Genomic DNA, 14983 nt, shown 5'->3' on the forward strand with positions numbered 1-14983 from the left:
TGGAGACAGAGCAACATCCAGACATAATTGTAATTCATTGTGGAGGGAACAGTTTAGGACATGTGACTGGATTTTATTTTGCAATTTGCTATGAAAGAAAGACTTAGAAAGGTTATGGACATGTTTCCTAATTCTCAAGTGATATTTTCACGGATTGCGCAGAGACAAATGTGGCTTCGTTCTTCTTCATTTGGTCCACAAATGGAAAAAGCAAGGCACAATGTTAATAAGGCTGTTTGTGCCTTTCTAAGAGATTTTGGCATGTCTTCTTTTCACAATGAAAATATTATGTTTTGTAGTACATACATTTTTCGCAGAGATGGAGTCCATCTTACTTATGCTGGCAATCAGATTTTTCTGAGAAATGTACAAAATGCATTGCGACCTTTTTTGGAATTACAACAACGATTTTGAAGTAGATGTTAAGCATTTACACTTTTTGACTTACAAACACCACCCAAAGGCTCTTTTCAGAGCCACCACTTCTTTCCAGAGAAAATTACAATGTTTGTGATGGAGTAGCAACCCAATTTTTTTAATGTTTGCGAACTATCCGCGGACTTCTAAAAAATACAAAGAGCCCTGCTTCATTTATTTTCACTTCTATTTTTTAACTGGGAAAGGCGGCTCTGAAAAGAGCCTTATTTTTTTTTGATTTTTGTAATTTTGTATTTTTTTTGGTTTTTCAGACACGACACACTAGGAGAGGAGGGTAAAGGAGGGTAAAGGGGGGGACACCAACCACAGGGATAAGAAAGGGCGAGCTGAGAGAGGAAGATGTAGAGTGGGTTTTATTTTGGTAATGAGCAGGTCTTCTCGTGCTCTGAGACGATAGTCTCAAAAGCACTCCGAAGTCGCTCCCCCCTGCAGAGTACTGTGTCACAGAACATACATACAACTGTGACCCTCAAAAGGTAAGGGTCATCAGCATTCTGTATGGCCTGTGAGGCAGCTTGTGGAAGATGCTGTCCCACAGAGGTGGTCCTTGTGGTGACAGGATCAGAAACAGAGGATGAAGTAGAGGAAATCAACCTGCTACGTTCTTCGCAAGGTACAACCCTGCGAATAGCCCCAGAGTGAAATGACCTCAGGTGTCGCTTCATAGTAGTGGTCCCAAAGCTGTACTTGCTTCCCGCGACTGAGTATCATTTTGCACTCATTGCAGGTAACATGGTTCGCACGAGCCTTAGGAACATTACCATGAATGGTAAATAACTGCCACACCCAAGACTCACGCCTAGTGCGGGTAGTAGGGTTTTCCTCTACCTCATTCTCATCATCCTCTTCTTCCTCTTCCGCATCCTCACTCCTGTTCCCCTCTTCAGGCCCTTGGGGAGGTGGTGGTGGTGGAGGGGGGGGGGGCTGGGGGTGGTGCTGAAGCAGGTGCAGCACCAAGTGGCAGTTCAGCAGCCAAGGATGCCATCTCGATGATGGTGTAGTCTGCAGGTGGCAGCAAAAATCACTGTGTTCTGAAGAATAGCCAGAAACACAATGGGAATAAGCTCTTGGGCGTGGTCTTTTATAGGGGTGCTTGTGCGTGGTTCGCAGACATGCGCACTGTCCGCGGACAGATCGAACACAAAAAAAGGATCGGAAAGTTTCAAAAGGTATATAGAAACTCAAGATTGCTATGTGGGACTTGTGCCATGGTGAGATTTTATTGACAAATATTATGGATTAACTGAAAATGTACTTTTAAATTGTTCGGGGACATGAACAGTGTCTGCATTTCAGGAGACAAGATTAGCGTGGGCGCGGTCATATGATCCGTTCGCGAACTAGTCCGTGAAGGAAGCGCCTGTTTGCAGGACACCAAGTGCACGGAGATTGGTTAGCGCATGCGCATTGATGTCCTACGGACACTGTTCGGGTTCTGAAGTAATTAAAAGTGCGTCACACATGAAACGAACATTTCAGGACACCGCGTTTACAGTTTAAACTTGGTAGCGAACAGTAAGGACAGATATAGTGTTCTTCAGGACACGTGTAATTTCGTTTATGTACGAACATTTCAGGACACCAATTGTGTTCTTAGAACAGTTTCAATTGGGTAGCGAACACTACGAACAGGTATAGTGTTCTTCAGGACACCTCCATTTTCGTTTATGTACAAACATTTCAGGACACCAATAGCGTTCTTAGAACAGTTTGAACTTGCTAGCGAACAGTACCGGACAGGTATAGTGTTCTTTAGGACACTTTAATTTTTTTTTGTTTACGAACAATTCAGGACACCGCGTGTGTTCTTAGTACAGTTTCATGTTGCTAGCGAACACTACAAACAGTTGTACTGTTGTTCAGGACACATCATTTTGGTTTATTTACGAACATTTCAGGACACCAATTGTGTTCTTAGGACAGTTTCAACTTGCTAGCGAACAGTACGAACAGGTGTGGTGTTCTTCAGGACACCTCCATTTTCGTTTATGTACGAACATTTCAGAACACTCGCACTGTCCGCGGACACTTTTATTGTTTTTTTTTAAAAAAAAATGGAAACTATTCACAATACAATATAAAAATTAAACTTTATTTAACATATATTAATAATTTATGACAGAGAAGGTGAGGCAGAAACAGAAACAAAAACAGGAGAATTTGGGGTTTCAACATGATTGGTATTAGGTGAAGAAGGGATGGAAGTCTCATCAAAACGTTTTGGATTATGGAGAGGGTTTGGGGATAATTGACTGGGATATGGTGAGGAGGGACAAGTATACGTGGGGCAGTGGTACGAGGTTTTTGGTTTGAAATGATTTTCTACAAAAGTTTTTAAATTATTAAAATTAGCCAACAATACATCCATTTTTTCTTCTTTATTGTGAAGACTGTTATCCATAACAGGGTTTTCTGAAGTTTTTTTTCTATTTTGGTATGCTCTGTACAAAAAAATAATGTATATGTTAAATGTATATACAAAAAAATAATAAATAAATGGTTTATATTATAAAGTGTTTACCATTAGTTTCACTATCTTGTGACATTTCTTCATGTGGGAAATTGTCCTCTAGCCATTCCAGAGTACTAGACATTTCTGTGAGAAAAAAAAAAGATAATATATTTTTTAATCTAATACAGAAGGTTTATAAATATATGAGTAAAATGAAGTACACTTACTATTTCTGGTAAGATAAGTCCTATGTATTCAGTGGGTCTGGTCTTGTTCTCAGTTCTGTTGTGTCTGTGAGGTAATTATGTTGGAAGCCAATTTATCTTCTTGTGGTATATTCCATTTCAGAACATATTGTATTTAAATGAATGGTTAGTGTGTTACATATATGGGTTACATTTCTTATGTATTACTATATATATATAATGTGTTTGTGTGCTGCTTTTTGAATTTGTTAAATGTTCCTATATTATGATATAACAATCAAACATACCCCCCCAGCCTCCCCCCACAGTTTTTAGGTAGTGGTACTGTTCTCTGAACATATCCGCAAACATTAAATAAGTTTGCGGACATCAAATTCATAAGAAGAGATCTAGTCAGTTCCATATGACATGTATATAAAGTCAAAGTCATTATTGTTAAGTTGTGCTACTAAAGAACTATGAAATTCAGTGAAAAAACTTTGTTAAAGGGACGTTATGGTTCCAAGCAAAACCGAAAAACCCTTGAAATTTGCCAGTTATGGTAAGCTAAGCAACCATAACTCGCGCCACCACCGTGCACTGCTAAGACTAACACCCAGGACATCAAAGATGACATCACAAATGTCATTGATGACATCACTGATGACATCACATGTGTATGTACTTCTCATGAAATATGTGTAGAAGGGATTCTTATTATGTTGCGAAAAAAGTGTCAAGAATCATTGCAAGAAATATACCCTAATAAGTGCATTGAACGATGCATTGATATAAATAGCATCCTATTATGGGGTTCTATCTAGTATACTAAGCTACTCATACAGAAACATAACATTGTGTGCAGCGTACAAGATGAAGGTATGATATTCGTAATGTTAATATGTTGAATAATGAAATGATAATTGTTTTCTTAATAGATTTTTGTGTACTGTGAAATATGTAATAAGTAGCTAATAAAACCCATGTATTACATAATTGCATTACTATAGACAAAACACAAAGACACAAGAACACATACCAATATGGGTATATACAGGGAAAGTGAAGTTAGCAAAAAGGCACAAGTAGTAGCAGAAACAATTCATAATTTAACTGATTAGTTTCATGCAAATAAATGATTGCTCTGTTTCAAAGCTGCTATTTACCGTATGTATATGTATCACTTGATGTGATTGGACCCTAAGGAAAGTAGTGTGAGTACAATGTATACAAATATGACCATATACAGGGAAAGTACAGCCATAAAAAAAAAAAAAACAGAACTTTCAGAAAGTGCTCATAAGTCTTGTGATTATCTTTATGCACACAAAGGATTGCTGTCTTTCAAGCTTGTGTTTCCCATATGTATATGTTTGATATGATGTGACTGTACTCTAAGGGAATTACTGTAATAACCTACTAGAAGGATATGTCTACAAATAAAATAAAATTATTAGTTTCTGACTGTTACTGAAGAAAACCATGTGGCCTAGATATGTCAGCAAAAGAAAAAATAGTGAGCCAGACATGCGATGTCATCAGTGATGTCATCAATGACATTTGTGATGTCATCTTTGATGTCCTGGGTGTTAGTCTTAGCAGTGCAAGGTGGTGGCGCGAGTTATGGTTGCTTAGCTTACCATAACTGGCGAATTTCAAGGGTTTTTCGGTTTTGCTTGGAACCATAACGTCCCTTTAACAAAGTTTTTTCACTGAATTTCATAGGTTTTTAGTAGCGCAACTTAACCATAACGTCCCTTTAACAAAGTTTTTTTCACTGAATATATATATATATATATATATATATATATATATATATATATATATATATATATATATATATATATATGTGTCTTCCTGACTGTGTGCTCAAAGATCTTGGTACTCTACTAAAGCTATTTTCCGTCCTAGACTAAGTCTGGCTGCTCAGCCATAGCTAGCAAACCTTTTGGGTAGTGCAGGCCTATACTAAGAGTTGGAGCACTGTACACTTAATGGACAGTCTTCTATAGTCATACCATAGGTGGACTTAAGTAAAACTCCCTAACACTGTGGTTGCTTCAAGATGATTGGGTGTCTGAGTGTGTTAGTGACCATGTCCAAATGTGTTTGGCTCATCATCTTCATGTTCCATGGTCTGTGGTATGAGCATTACAAGTTAGAATGTACTACACTGTGGTTATCAGGTAATTTACAATATCCTGCAAGACATGTGTCCATGATAACTGGTACCATGCTTGTATGTTTCAGTGTAGCATGAGAACTGTCTGTATATGTGACCCATTCACTGTTTGCAGCACAACAGACATCTGTGTGGAGTATAATGTTTGTCTGTGGATAACACATATCTAGCATAAAACCTTTGATTGTTTGATATACATGAAGGCAGTTGATTCCTGTAAATGGTTGGTAGGTTAGGTTATAGTGGAGGTAATGTGATCAGTGAAACATGTATGACATTTCTTGCTAGTTATTTAATTTTTGTATTTATTGATGGTAAACATTTTTCGGAAAGCAATAGAACACTTTCTTATTCACATTGGGATGTGCATATAGCGGGAACAAATGTCAACGGATTAAAACAAGTGTGCAGGGAAGTAACAATGAGTGCAAATGAGTGCAGGAAAAACTGCAGCAAAGAATCTACATGCAAACAGGTGATGTTACAGAGGAGTGAGATTGGACATTCTCAGGTTTGTGTGGAGATGGTTAATGTGGTGGAGTCATTTCTTGTACATAAAGGTATTGAGTTCATTCCTGAGTGGTAGTAGTGGGGCGGTGAGTTAGTTGTTGATGTGGAGGTTTTTTTAGGGCCTTTGTCCATAGACCAAGAAGGCCTTTGTTATAGTGTTTTTCTTCCTGAAAAAGCAAAGTTTAAGTCTGTACATTTCCTTTCTTGGTGGATTGTAGGGCTCAAGAAATGCGTAGGTTATCAAGGTGGCACCTTTCTGGTGTGTTAAAGTGGTGTCCGGAAGGATTTCAGGAGGGCACTGCCACCATCCAGTTGTGAACTGACAAAGTCTTGGACAGCATATCTGATTTGATTTGCTGGGATGAGGGACTTCAATGTATTCATTAGTGCATGTGGGTAATACAGATTTTTTCAATCCCTTTCCAAGTCCTACTTGAAGGAGAGGTGTCTGTCGTTTTTGAACCCATGTAGTTCTGTGCAGGTGAACAGCTGGTGCAGGTGGATGCAGATCACATTTTCTCTGTTCCACCCAATGGTTTAGCCACGCCCCTTAAGATCAGACAGAGGGAGTAAAGGCCAGTTCTTGCATGGACCAGTTTGGACAAAGAGGTCCCATAAACAGAACCTGTGCTGCTCCCACATCAGCATAGACATACCATTTGCACTCATTGGCAACAAGACTGCTCACAGTCAACTTCATGAACATAGCATAGATGCTACATCAAAAATGACGTAGGCTCCATCAGTACTACACCAGCCACCCCCACATGAGGAGTGATGTTCCACTATGTCCATTCAAAACCTGAAACAAATCATACATCATCAATGTGAACTTCACCTCTGAGACCAATATGAAATCCCCCTACAACCACATCCCAAAGGCCCTCATCCAAAATCCCTACAGATTACTCTGAGGAGATTGTCCAAAGAACATGGCCAGAGGCATTGCCATAATTCAGAATGGTTCATGCAGATACATCCACATAGATATCACCAACATGAGCTCTTTGTAACAACTCACTGAACACTCCCCACTTTCAACAACAGGCACAGCCAATTTCAACATCATATCACTTCCACCCAATGGCCCAAAAATCTTTGGAGAGTTTGCATCACCACAATTTCTCCCAGTCATCACAGCTACTTCTTCCTCAGTTGCTTCAACATTTCCACCAATCAAGCAATTAATTGGCTGAAGAAAGTTGCCCACTGGCTTCTCGATACTCTGAGCCATTTATAGTATGCGATAAACCCAACGCACAGGCAAGTTAATCTCCCCTTCCTCATCCTCAACACACTAGACACCCCCTGTCATAGCTCTCTAATCATGCAGACCTGGTTGGAGAATCAGACAATTTACTTTCACATTAGTCACACCACCCCATCCAAGTACATTCATCTGTGAGCCAGCAGGCAGGCATTCAGATCCTTCAGTCACTTTCCAGTGTAAGATGTCACAGAAAAAAATCAGCAACCTACTACTCACATGGGCTGATGTCATTGAAAGAAACTTTAAAATGTTTTTATTTGAAATGTATTATGACTTTATCATGAGTTTTTAACCTTTGAAAACATGAAAAACTCCCTAACAAACTCTTTTTTTAAAGTTTGCAAGAAAATCACTCAATTTTATTGATACGTTTCATTACCTTCTTTAAGTAAGTAAACAACCCAATGATTAACAACGTTCTTTCCCCTTGCAAACAGATATGCCACCAATCATCAGCACATCATGTTTTAAACTCTTCAAAGAAGGCTCCCAGCATCTTGGTTCTGAATGAAATCACAGCCCTACAAAACAGATCCAAGTGTTTGAGGGTTTCTTTCCCGTTCTTAACTTTGAACAGTCAACAGCTATCTCTCTTTCCAATGTCTTTGCCCCTAAAAGCCAGAATTTCCAATGTGGGATACAAATTCAGGCGGAGTCGCATGTATTAGATCTAATCCAGCTTCTTGGGCACTTTGTCAGGCCCCCTTGTTTTATTCTTTTTGATGTTGATATTTGACGTGACAGGATACTCCTTTGGTACATTTTTATCTGCAACTTTGTGTATGTCTGAAGATCTTTAAAGTCCCACAGGCAACCTCATTTGGCCAATTTATTCCAAAGCTTGTTTCGATTGACTGAGTCAAATGCCTGAGTAGGTTTGATAAATGCCAGGTATTCCTTCCTATTGGAGATGTTAAACCGCTTTTTCAGGAGATTAATCATGAACACATTCAGTAATTTGTTCATTCCCTTGACAAACTCAGACTGCCAAGTATCCAGCTGCTCTGCTACCAGTGACCATAAGTCTAGTTCTGACAATACCATTTTGGCAAAAACCTTTCCCACCACATCCAGAGGTGTGATAGGGTGATAATTGATAGGGTTTATCCTATCACCCTTCTTCAAAATCGGGACCACAATGGACTTTTTCCAGGAGGCCTGCACCTGTTTTAACTTCTTGACACGTTCAAATAATGTCCCCAATAACTTTGACCACAGTTCCTCTTCCTCCTTTAGCATGGCATTCACTAATCTGTCAGGTCCCAGTGCTCTTGAATTACTGGCTTTATTGATAAACAGCCATATCTCCTCTTTCTTAGTAGAAAATGTCCACTCAGAGTCATTAGTAGTGTCCCTTGTGCACACTACCTCTTCTTCATTAAATACTTTCTTGAAGTGGTTAATCCATTCCACTTCCACCATTGCATTTGCTTGTAGTTCAGCTATCAGTGTGTTTATTGAATTCAGGAGTTTCCAAATTTCTCCTATTTGCTTTTTAGAAATGTTTCCCAGCATTTGCTCAACATCTTCCTGGATCATTTTATATATACAGGCATTTACTCAGTTTTTGTAAAGCTGTTTTCTGGATTTAATCCAGACAGCAGTTGCTGGTGTGTTTCCCAATTTTAGCCTTTTTTTGATCTTGTCTCATTTTTCTTCTCTCAGCCACTAGACCTAAAGCAAAGCAAGGTTTATGGTCAAAGCTGATTCCTGGTCCTGCCCTTCTTTTTTCTTCAATATCCATGGGAAGTTTTGAGTACTCCAAAGTAGTGCTTCCTTTCCCAGCCTCTGTGGTTTGGAGCTCATTAAGTTGTTTGGTCAGCTCCTTAATTCTTGAAGCGTCTATTTTTAATCGATAATGGCCATTGGTAATCACAGTCAATCTGTGGTAGTGTTCAGCTTGAGATCGGGGCTGCCCAATACATGTTAGTTTGATTATGTTATGGTCACTTAAAGTTGATGGAATTACTTCAAGGGTTTCTGCCCAAGGTAGCATGTTTCCAGAGACAAAAACATAGTCCACAATCTTGGCTCACTCACCCCGCTCCCATGTTGTACGAGCTGGGTTGTCCCACATTATTTGAACATTTAGCAAATGCAGAATGCGCGATTCACCTTCTTCTGCCCATCTCAGCCCCTTTTCCCCTGCAGCTGTCTGATGCACCTCTTCCTCCAAGCAAGAATTTCAGTGTTCCATCAATGCTGCCATGTTAAAGTCTGATGAGTGTGTCATTTAGGAGTTTTACTAACTTGTCAAGCAGCTCCATGATTTCCTTTATGAAGAATGAATTTTCAATCCCCGCAGAGTTCCAATATATGTTACACAAGATTAGCCATTCAGGCTGATTTGTCCTTATCCCCAAACATTTAATCTGTGTAAATTGCATTTAGCGGTTTAGGTTCCATGTTATTTTTATACTGAACAATTCTTATTTTCGTATTGAAGCTAATAGCCCCTTTGCCTTAAGGCCCTTCAACGAGGGGTTACGGAGTAAGGTAAATCCATCAAGTATCAGGACTGTTCTTAGCCAAGTTTCCTGGAGACAAACCAGTTCAAAGTCATCCCATGTTATCTCCTCTTTAGCAAACAGATGCCCAAACCCCTTGGTATTCCAGCTGCCTATAGGCCATCTGTCGGGGAAGGGGTGGTGGGTTGGTTTGGTTCTTTTTTTTTTTACCACCAGGGCTTCAGCCATCCACTGCCACAATTCTTTTCTGTCCCAGTTAGCATACTTGTCCTGGTATAGAGTTACTCTCCTTTCAACCCCCACAGAGTTTCTCACAGAGATGCACAGCAGTGACTTGTCACCCTCTCTCGGGTTCACTCTTTTCCTCTTTGGGAGTTAATGCTGGAATTGCTCCGCTCTTGGCATTGGTTTGGGCTCACTCACATCATCCAGTTCTCTTGTTGCCTGCCCATGGTGAGTCAAATCCCTTTTTCTTCTCATTGAATCTGTGTTTTCCGGAGGGCATAGACCATTAAAGAGATGTGAAATGCTTCATCCAAAATTGCTTCCTTTATTAAATATATCACAACTTTGTCCAATATTTCCTCACATAAGAAAGCCACTCTTGCAATATCAGTTGTCGTGATCCATCATAATTTTGGTATCCGATGCAACATCCTCAAAACATTTGCTCTATTCAGAATCAAGCTGTCATTTACATATACAATTATTTCCAGGCTGAGGCTTGGATCCCGTTTTGTCATTTTTTCTTTAGGACTTGCCTTATGGCATGCTTTTTTGTGACCCTCGTCTAATCTTGTTTACTTGCGTGGTTAACTGTCTCAAAGTTTTCCAGACAAGCAAGCTGGGTTCATGTGCTTCTTTTGATGATGCACATCTCGGCAAGCTTTTGTTTTCTGCTAGGGCCAAGCGTTTTGCTCCAATGTCATAACCTGCTTTGGGGACGTCATTCTGGTCCCTGTCTGGCCAGCAGCATCCACACTGGTCTTCTGGTTCATCGATGTCTCCCCCTATTCCTCATCTACTGCAATGAGTCTTGTGCGTCTTCTATCTCGCTTTCGTCGGGATATGTCATGAGGTCTAGAAGTAGTTTCAAAGTCATGTCTCCTTTTGATGAGGTTTCCTCAATTTGCTTTAGAGTGGAATTCTTTCTGGCTTTCTTCTCCTTCCTTTTGGACTCACCCTGTGTGACATTTGTTTTCTTTCATCAGTTTATGGAGTTAGTTTCCTCAAAAATTGGCGTGAATCATTAATTTTGATATTAAAGTTTGTAGCATCAATTTTTTATTTCTCTTTTTGTTTGTTCTTCTGACCTTGAGGATTTTCTTTTGTGTTCTTTTTTTGCTTTTTCAGCTTTACAAACATTGGATAGTCAACAGTGGATATAACTGATGAAACATCAAGAGGTGTGTTTTCTACCAGTTTTTGCAAAGTCCCTCCTTCCCCTTCCTTATCATGTTCTTCCTAAACTTCTTCCTCCAGATCCCCTCTGGATATAATGCCTCTCTCTTCATCATCATCCAGAACATAAATTGAGCCTCTTGGTTTGGTGGTCTCCTTTGGGGCTTCAGGGAGCTTACCACCCTTCTCTTCATACCCATTACTAGGAGGCTGCCATACCTAGTCACAGAGATTATACTCCAGTTTTGAACAAGAGTTTGGCTGGGAAGATGTTTCTTTCCATGCTTGTGTTCCCTCTCATGGAGTTGACATCTTGTATTTTTTCTTTAATAATTGGCCCTGCCCTTTTTTTGCTGTTTCCTGCTGTGGGATAACCTAACTTGAATCAAAGTTTAAATCAAGGGATTGATTCAAGGCAGACTCATCAAGAGATCTTTCACTTAACGTCTCAACCCTACAACGCTTTCTATCCTTGGCACCCCTTTTAGTGTGTGGTAGGTCATTCTCCCTGCTCCTCCCAAGAGAGCCAGATGGTGGCTCATTCATTGACTTTTGTTGTTTTTCACAAGAACAAGTGAGCTTCTCCCTTTATGTTTGGTTTTATAGTAGAGGCTCATGTCTGCCTCTGTGTTAGCTAAACCAAACTGCCTTGTTGGAGGAGCCCTCTTGGTGTAGGAAGGGTCCATCTGGGATGCTCCTCCAACTTCCAAGGAGTTACTAACCATTAGCATTTCGGGCAATATCCCTCTAGTTTGGGGGACTGCTGAAAGTTGACTGTTGCTTTCCTTCAAACTCCTATCCAACTGGTCCAGCTAGCAAGTAATGCAGAGTCATCCACCTCTTCTGATCCCTGCTCCCATGCGACTAGAACTTTACCAAAGGTATTTCTGGCCTTCAAGCTTGGATTGCTGTAATGCTACCTTTGGGAGCTAGACATCTCTCTTATACCCAAAGTCATTGGTTTCCAATGAGAAGTACCTTTCTGATGAAAGGATTTCGGGGGTAGAGGTGGTTCCTCTGTGCCCCGCCATAGTTTTTGAGGATGCATGTTTCATGGACATGCCTGTAATATCCTCCCTCTCTTTGTGCATCAGGCCAAAGAGACCCTCTGCCCCACTAGATATTTTAGGTGGACAGGTATCAATAAGGGACTTAAAAGGTGGTCGTTCCAATCCATCCATCTGTATCAGGTCTTTCGACCTTTCCACAATCTTAAGTAGGCAGGCCCATTTAATGTTTGGCTCATCACCTGAGGAACCGTGGTATGGTTCAAAAAGGCATTCCGGCCAGCATTGGCCATTTTCTCTGTTACAGAAATAAAGGTGCAGGCAGTTTTGAGTGTCAATGGCTGATCACATCTCCCATCATGTCGCAATGAAGGACCTGTCGGTTATCTCCCACTTGGGCCCCCCGCAGGTACGTTCTCTAATTGGTCCACTTTGCACATGGTCTCTGTTATAGAGAGAAGGCCTTGGCTTGTTTGTAGACACGGCATGGGGGGAACAGTAATCAAAGAGCCATATTTTTTCATTTAGGCAGCTGTAGAGACTGTGACCAACAATTCGGCCATAAACACTGTGGCAGGCTGGCCAGATCCACAAAAGGGTACAAAGTTCAAATGGGCTTCCTGGCTACTACTCAAGCCCTTGTCCGGTCCTGACTCATTTTCCAACTCATTTTCCCCATTAAGAGCACTCAGCTCGTTAGTTTCAGACGAAACTGTCAAGTTCAAACATTGCAAGGGCGAGGCGTTCAGTGTCACAACCTCCATGGCATCTCATTCAATCAGCCGCACCAGCCTAGGAGACACTGTTTGTAACTCCAAACAGCCAGGATGAAAACCAGCAGCTGCCCTGCAGCGAACTGCAGGAAACTGCTCTCACTCAGGTCTCATTCCGCTTCCTGAAAGCAGCTGGGTATGTATAGACTCCTCCTCTGGCAAAAAGAACACCAACGTCAGACTCGCACACAGATCTACAGGAAACTGCTCTCACCCAGCCCTCACGCCACTTCGCTCTATGAGTGCAGCTGGGTATGTATAGACTCCTTCTCTGAGGAAAGGAACAGCAAAGGCAGGCTCGAACACAGGTCTGCAGGAAACTGCTCTCACTCATCTCTGTCTCTGCTTCCCAAGAGCAGCTGGGTATCTATAGGCTCCTTATCTGATGAAAAAAACAGCAAAGGCAGGCTCGCATTGAAAGTAACAATGGCTGAAACTCCTTATACTAACAATAAACAGCATCTTGTAACCAACATAAACCACCATTCACCTGTGTCCCAACACACCCTGAAGTCTTTATATTCCACGGCCTGGTAAACTAAATAACTCAATCTCTACAAAAGTAGCATAAGTAGACAAGAAGTAACTTAAAAAGTATACTGCAATGCATGCTCATCCAGCTATGGGAACTGTGTGCTAGATACTTATTACTGATCCACACTGCCAAGGCCAAACACTGCATGGACAAACAAACAACTTTGAGAGGCAAAAGGGAATGCAAACCACCAAGCGATCCATCAGATATGTAAATAACCTCTAGTCAACAAACACAAAATGCTTGTGGTTTATGGAATTCATTATTTAGGGAAGACATTCACTACTCCCGCCTTGATTTAGTCATCAAAAACGCATGAGCAGGCCAATTTGGCAACAATACATATTTTAATAGTTATACACCACGGTCAAAATCATGGCAATCCTTAACAAAGCATCAATTTGATTGGTAATCATAATACAACAAGAGCAACCTGTACAACACATATTTGCAATTAGAAGATCTATTAAATTTCTCGCTACTAAAGTGGCTAGTGCTGTGCAAACTCCCACTGGACATAACTCATTCAAAAGCACTACTCTACTTCCACACCATTCATACCATTATCATCATACCAAATTCATACTCAATTCATAAAAAAATCTAAAAATGCCCAACATGTTTCTTTCCTTAAGATTTTGATGTATTGAATATCTGGAAATTCATCAGGGTCTATTGGATTTGTATAGAAACATTCTTAAACTGTGGTGAGCAATCGAAACATCAATTTTAGTGTATGCTCCTGTGAACATGTGGAGACTGATGGCCGCACTGGCGAAGCTGAAAGGACTGTCAGCCGCGAGGCCGGCCGCGAGGGTGAATTAAGGACTGGCCGCACTCGCGAGGCTGATGGCCGCACTCGCAAAACTGAAAGGACTGTCAGTTGTGAGGCCGGGACCGTATTAACCGGCCGCAAGCCGGAGGCTGCAATTAACGCCAGCCGCGAGACAGGGCAGTGGTTAACTGGGAAATACATCAGCCGCGAAACGGGACAGAGCCCAGCCGCAACTACCTGGGGAGGAAAGCGGGACTCCGAGGGAGTCGACCAGAGTCTCTGGCGTCCTTTTGGTTACAGAAATGAAGGCATGGAACCAGAGGCTGAGCAAGACCAATAAAACACAACTTTAACAATGCCTGCTCCCCGATCATGTCTTCTAGCAAACTTACCTGTCACTCAGGTTAACAGCAGAGCGTGGAGGGAGAAAGTGGCTGGTACAGGGAGGGAGACATCTTGGCAACCTTCGTTCACAGAGGAAGGGGGCGGGGCTTATAGGGATATTTATAGACTTAACCACCAGGTGTTTCCTGATTGGTCAAGGACCCTCTGTCCCCTATTTAAGTATGAAACTGACAAAGGACTGAGTGTGTTTCATCTGATTTCTTTCAGAACATCCGAGCTGAGGGAGAGAGAGCCACACCGGAGATGCTCTGGGCCTATGAGGACTAACCTAAGAAGGCTACAAGTACATCCATACCAAGGAAGGAGCAGAAAATTGAACTAAGGATTTTTTAATTTTTTTTTCTTCCTGAATAAAGGCTGTTTAATTTCGAATTTCCTGTCCTCCTGCCTCAACCTTACAGCTCCTAATTAGCTTCATGTCCCAAGTCTTCAATCCTTGAACATATCTTATACATGTACGAGTGTGGATGTCTTCCCCTATAACAAAACAACAAACATTGGATATTAAATATACATATGTTCATGACTCTCAATCTCATGAAGCATCAATTTTCAATGAGTAAACATAGACGTTGTGCCAAT

This window comes from Ambystoma mexicanum, chromosome 1q (genome assembly GCF_040938575.1).
Source record: "Ambystoma mexicanum isolate Mex_15411 chromosome 1q, UKY_AmexF1_1, whole genome shotgun sequence".
Lineage (NCBI taxonomy): Eukaryota > Metazoa > Chordata > Amphibia > Caudata > Ambystomatidae > Ambystoma > Ambystoma mexicanum.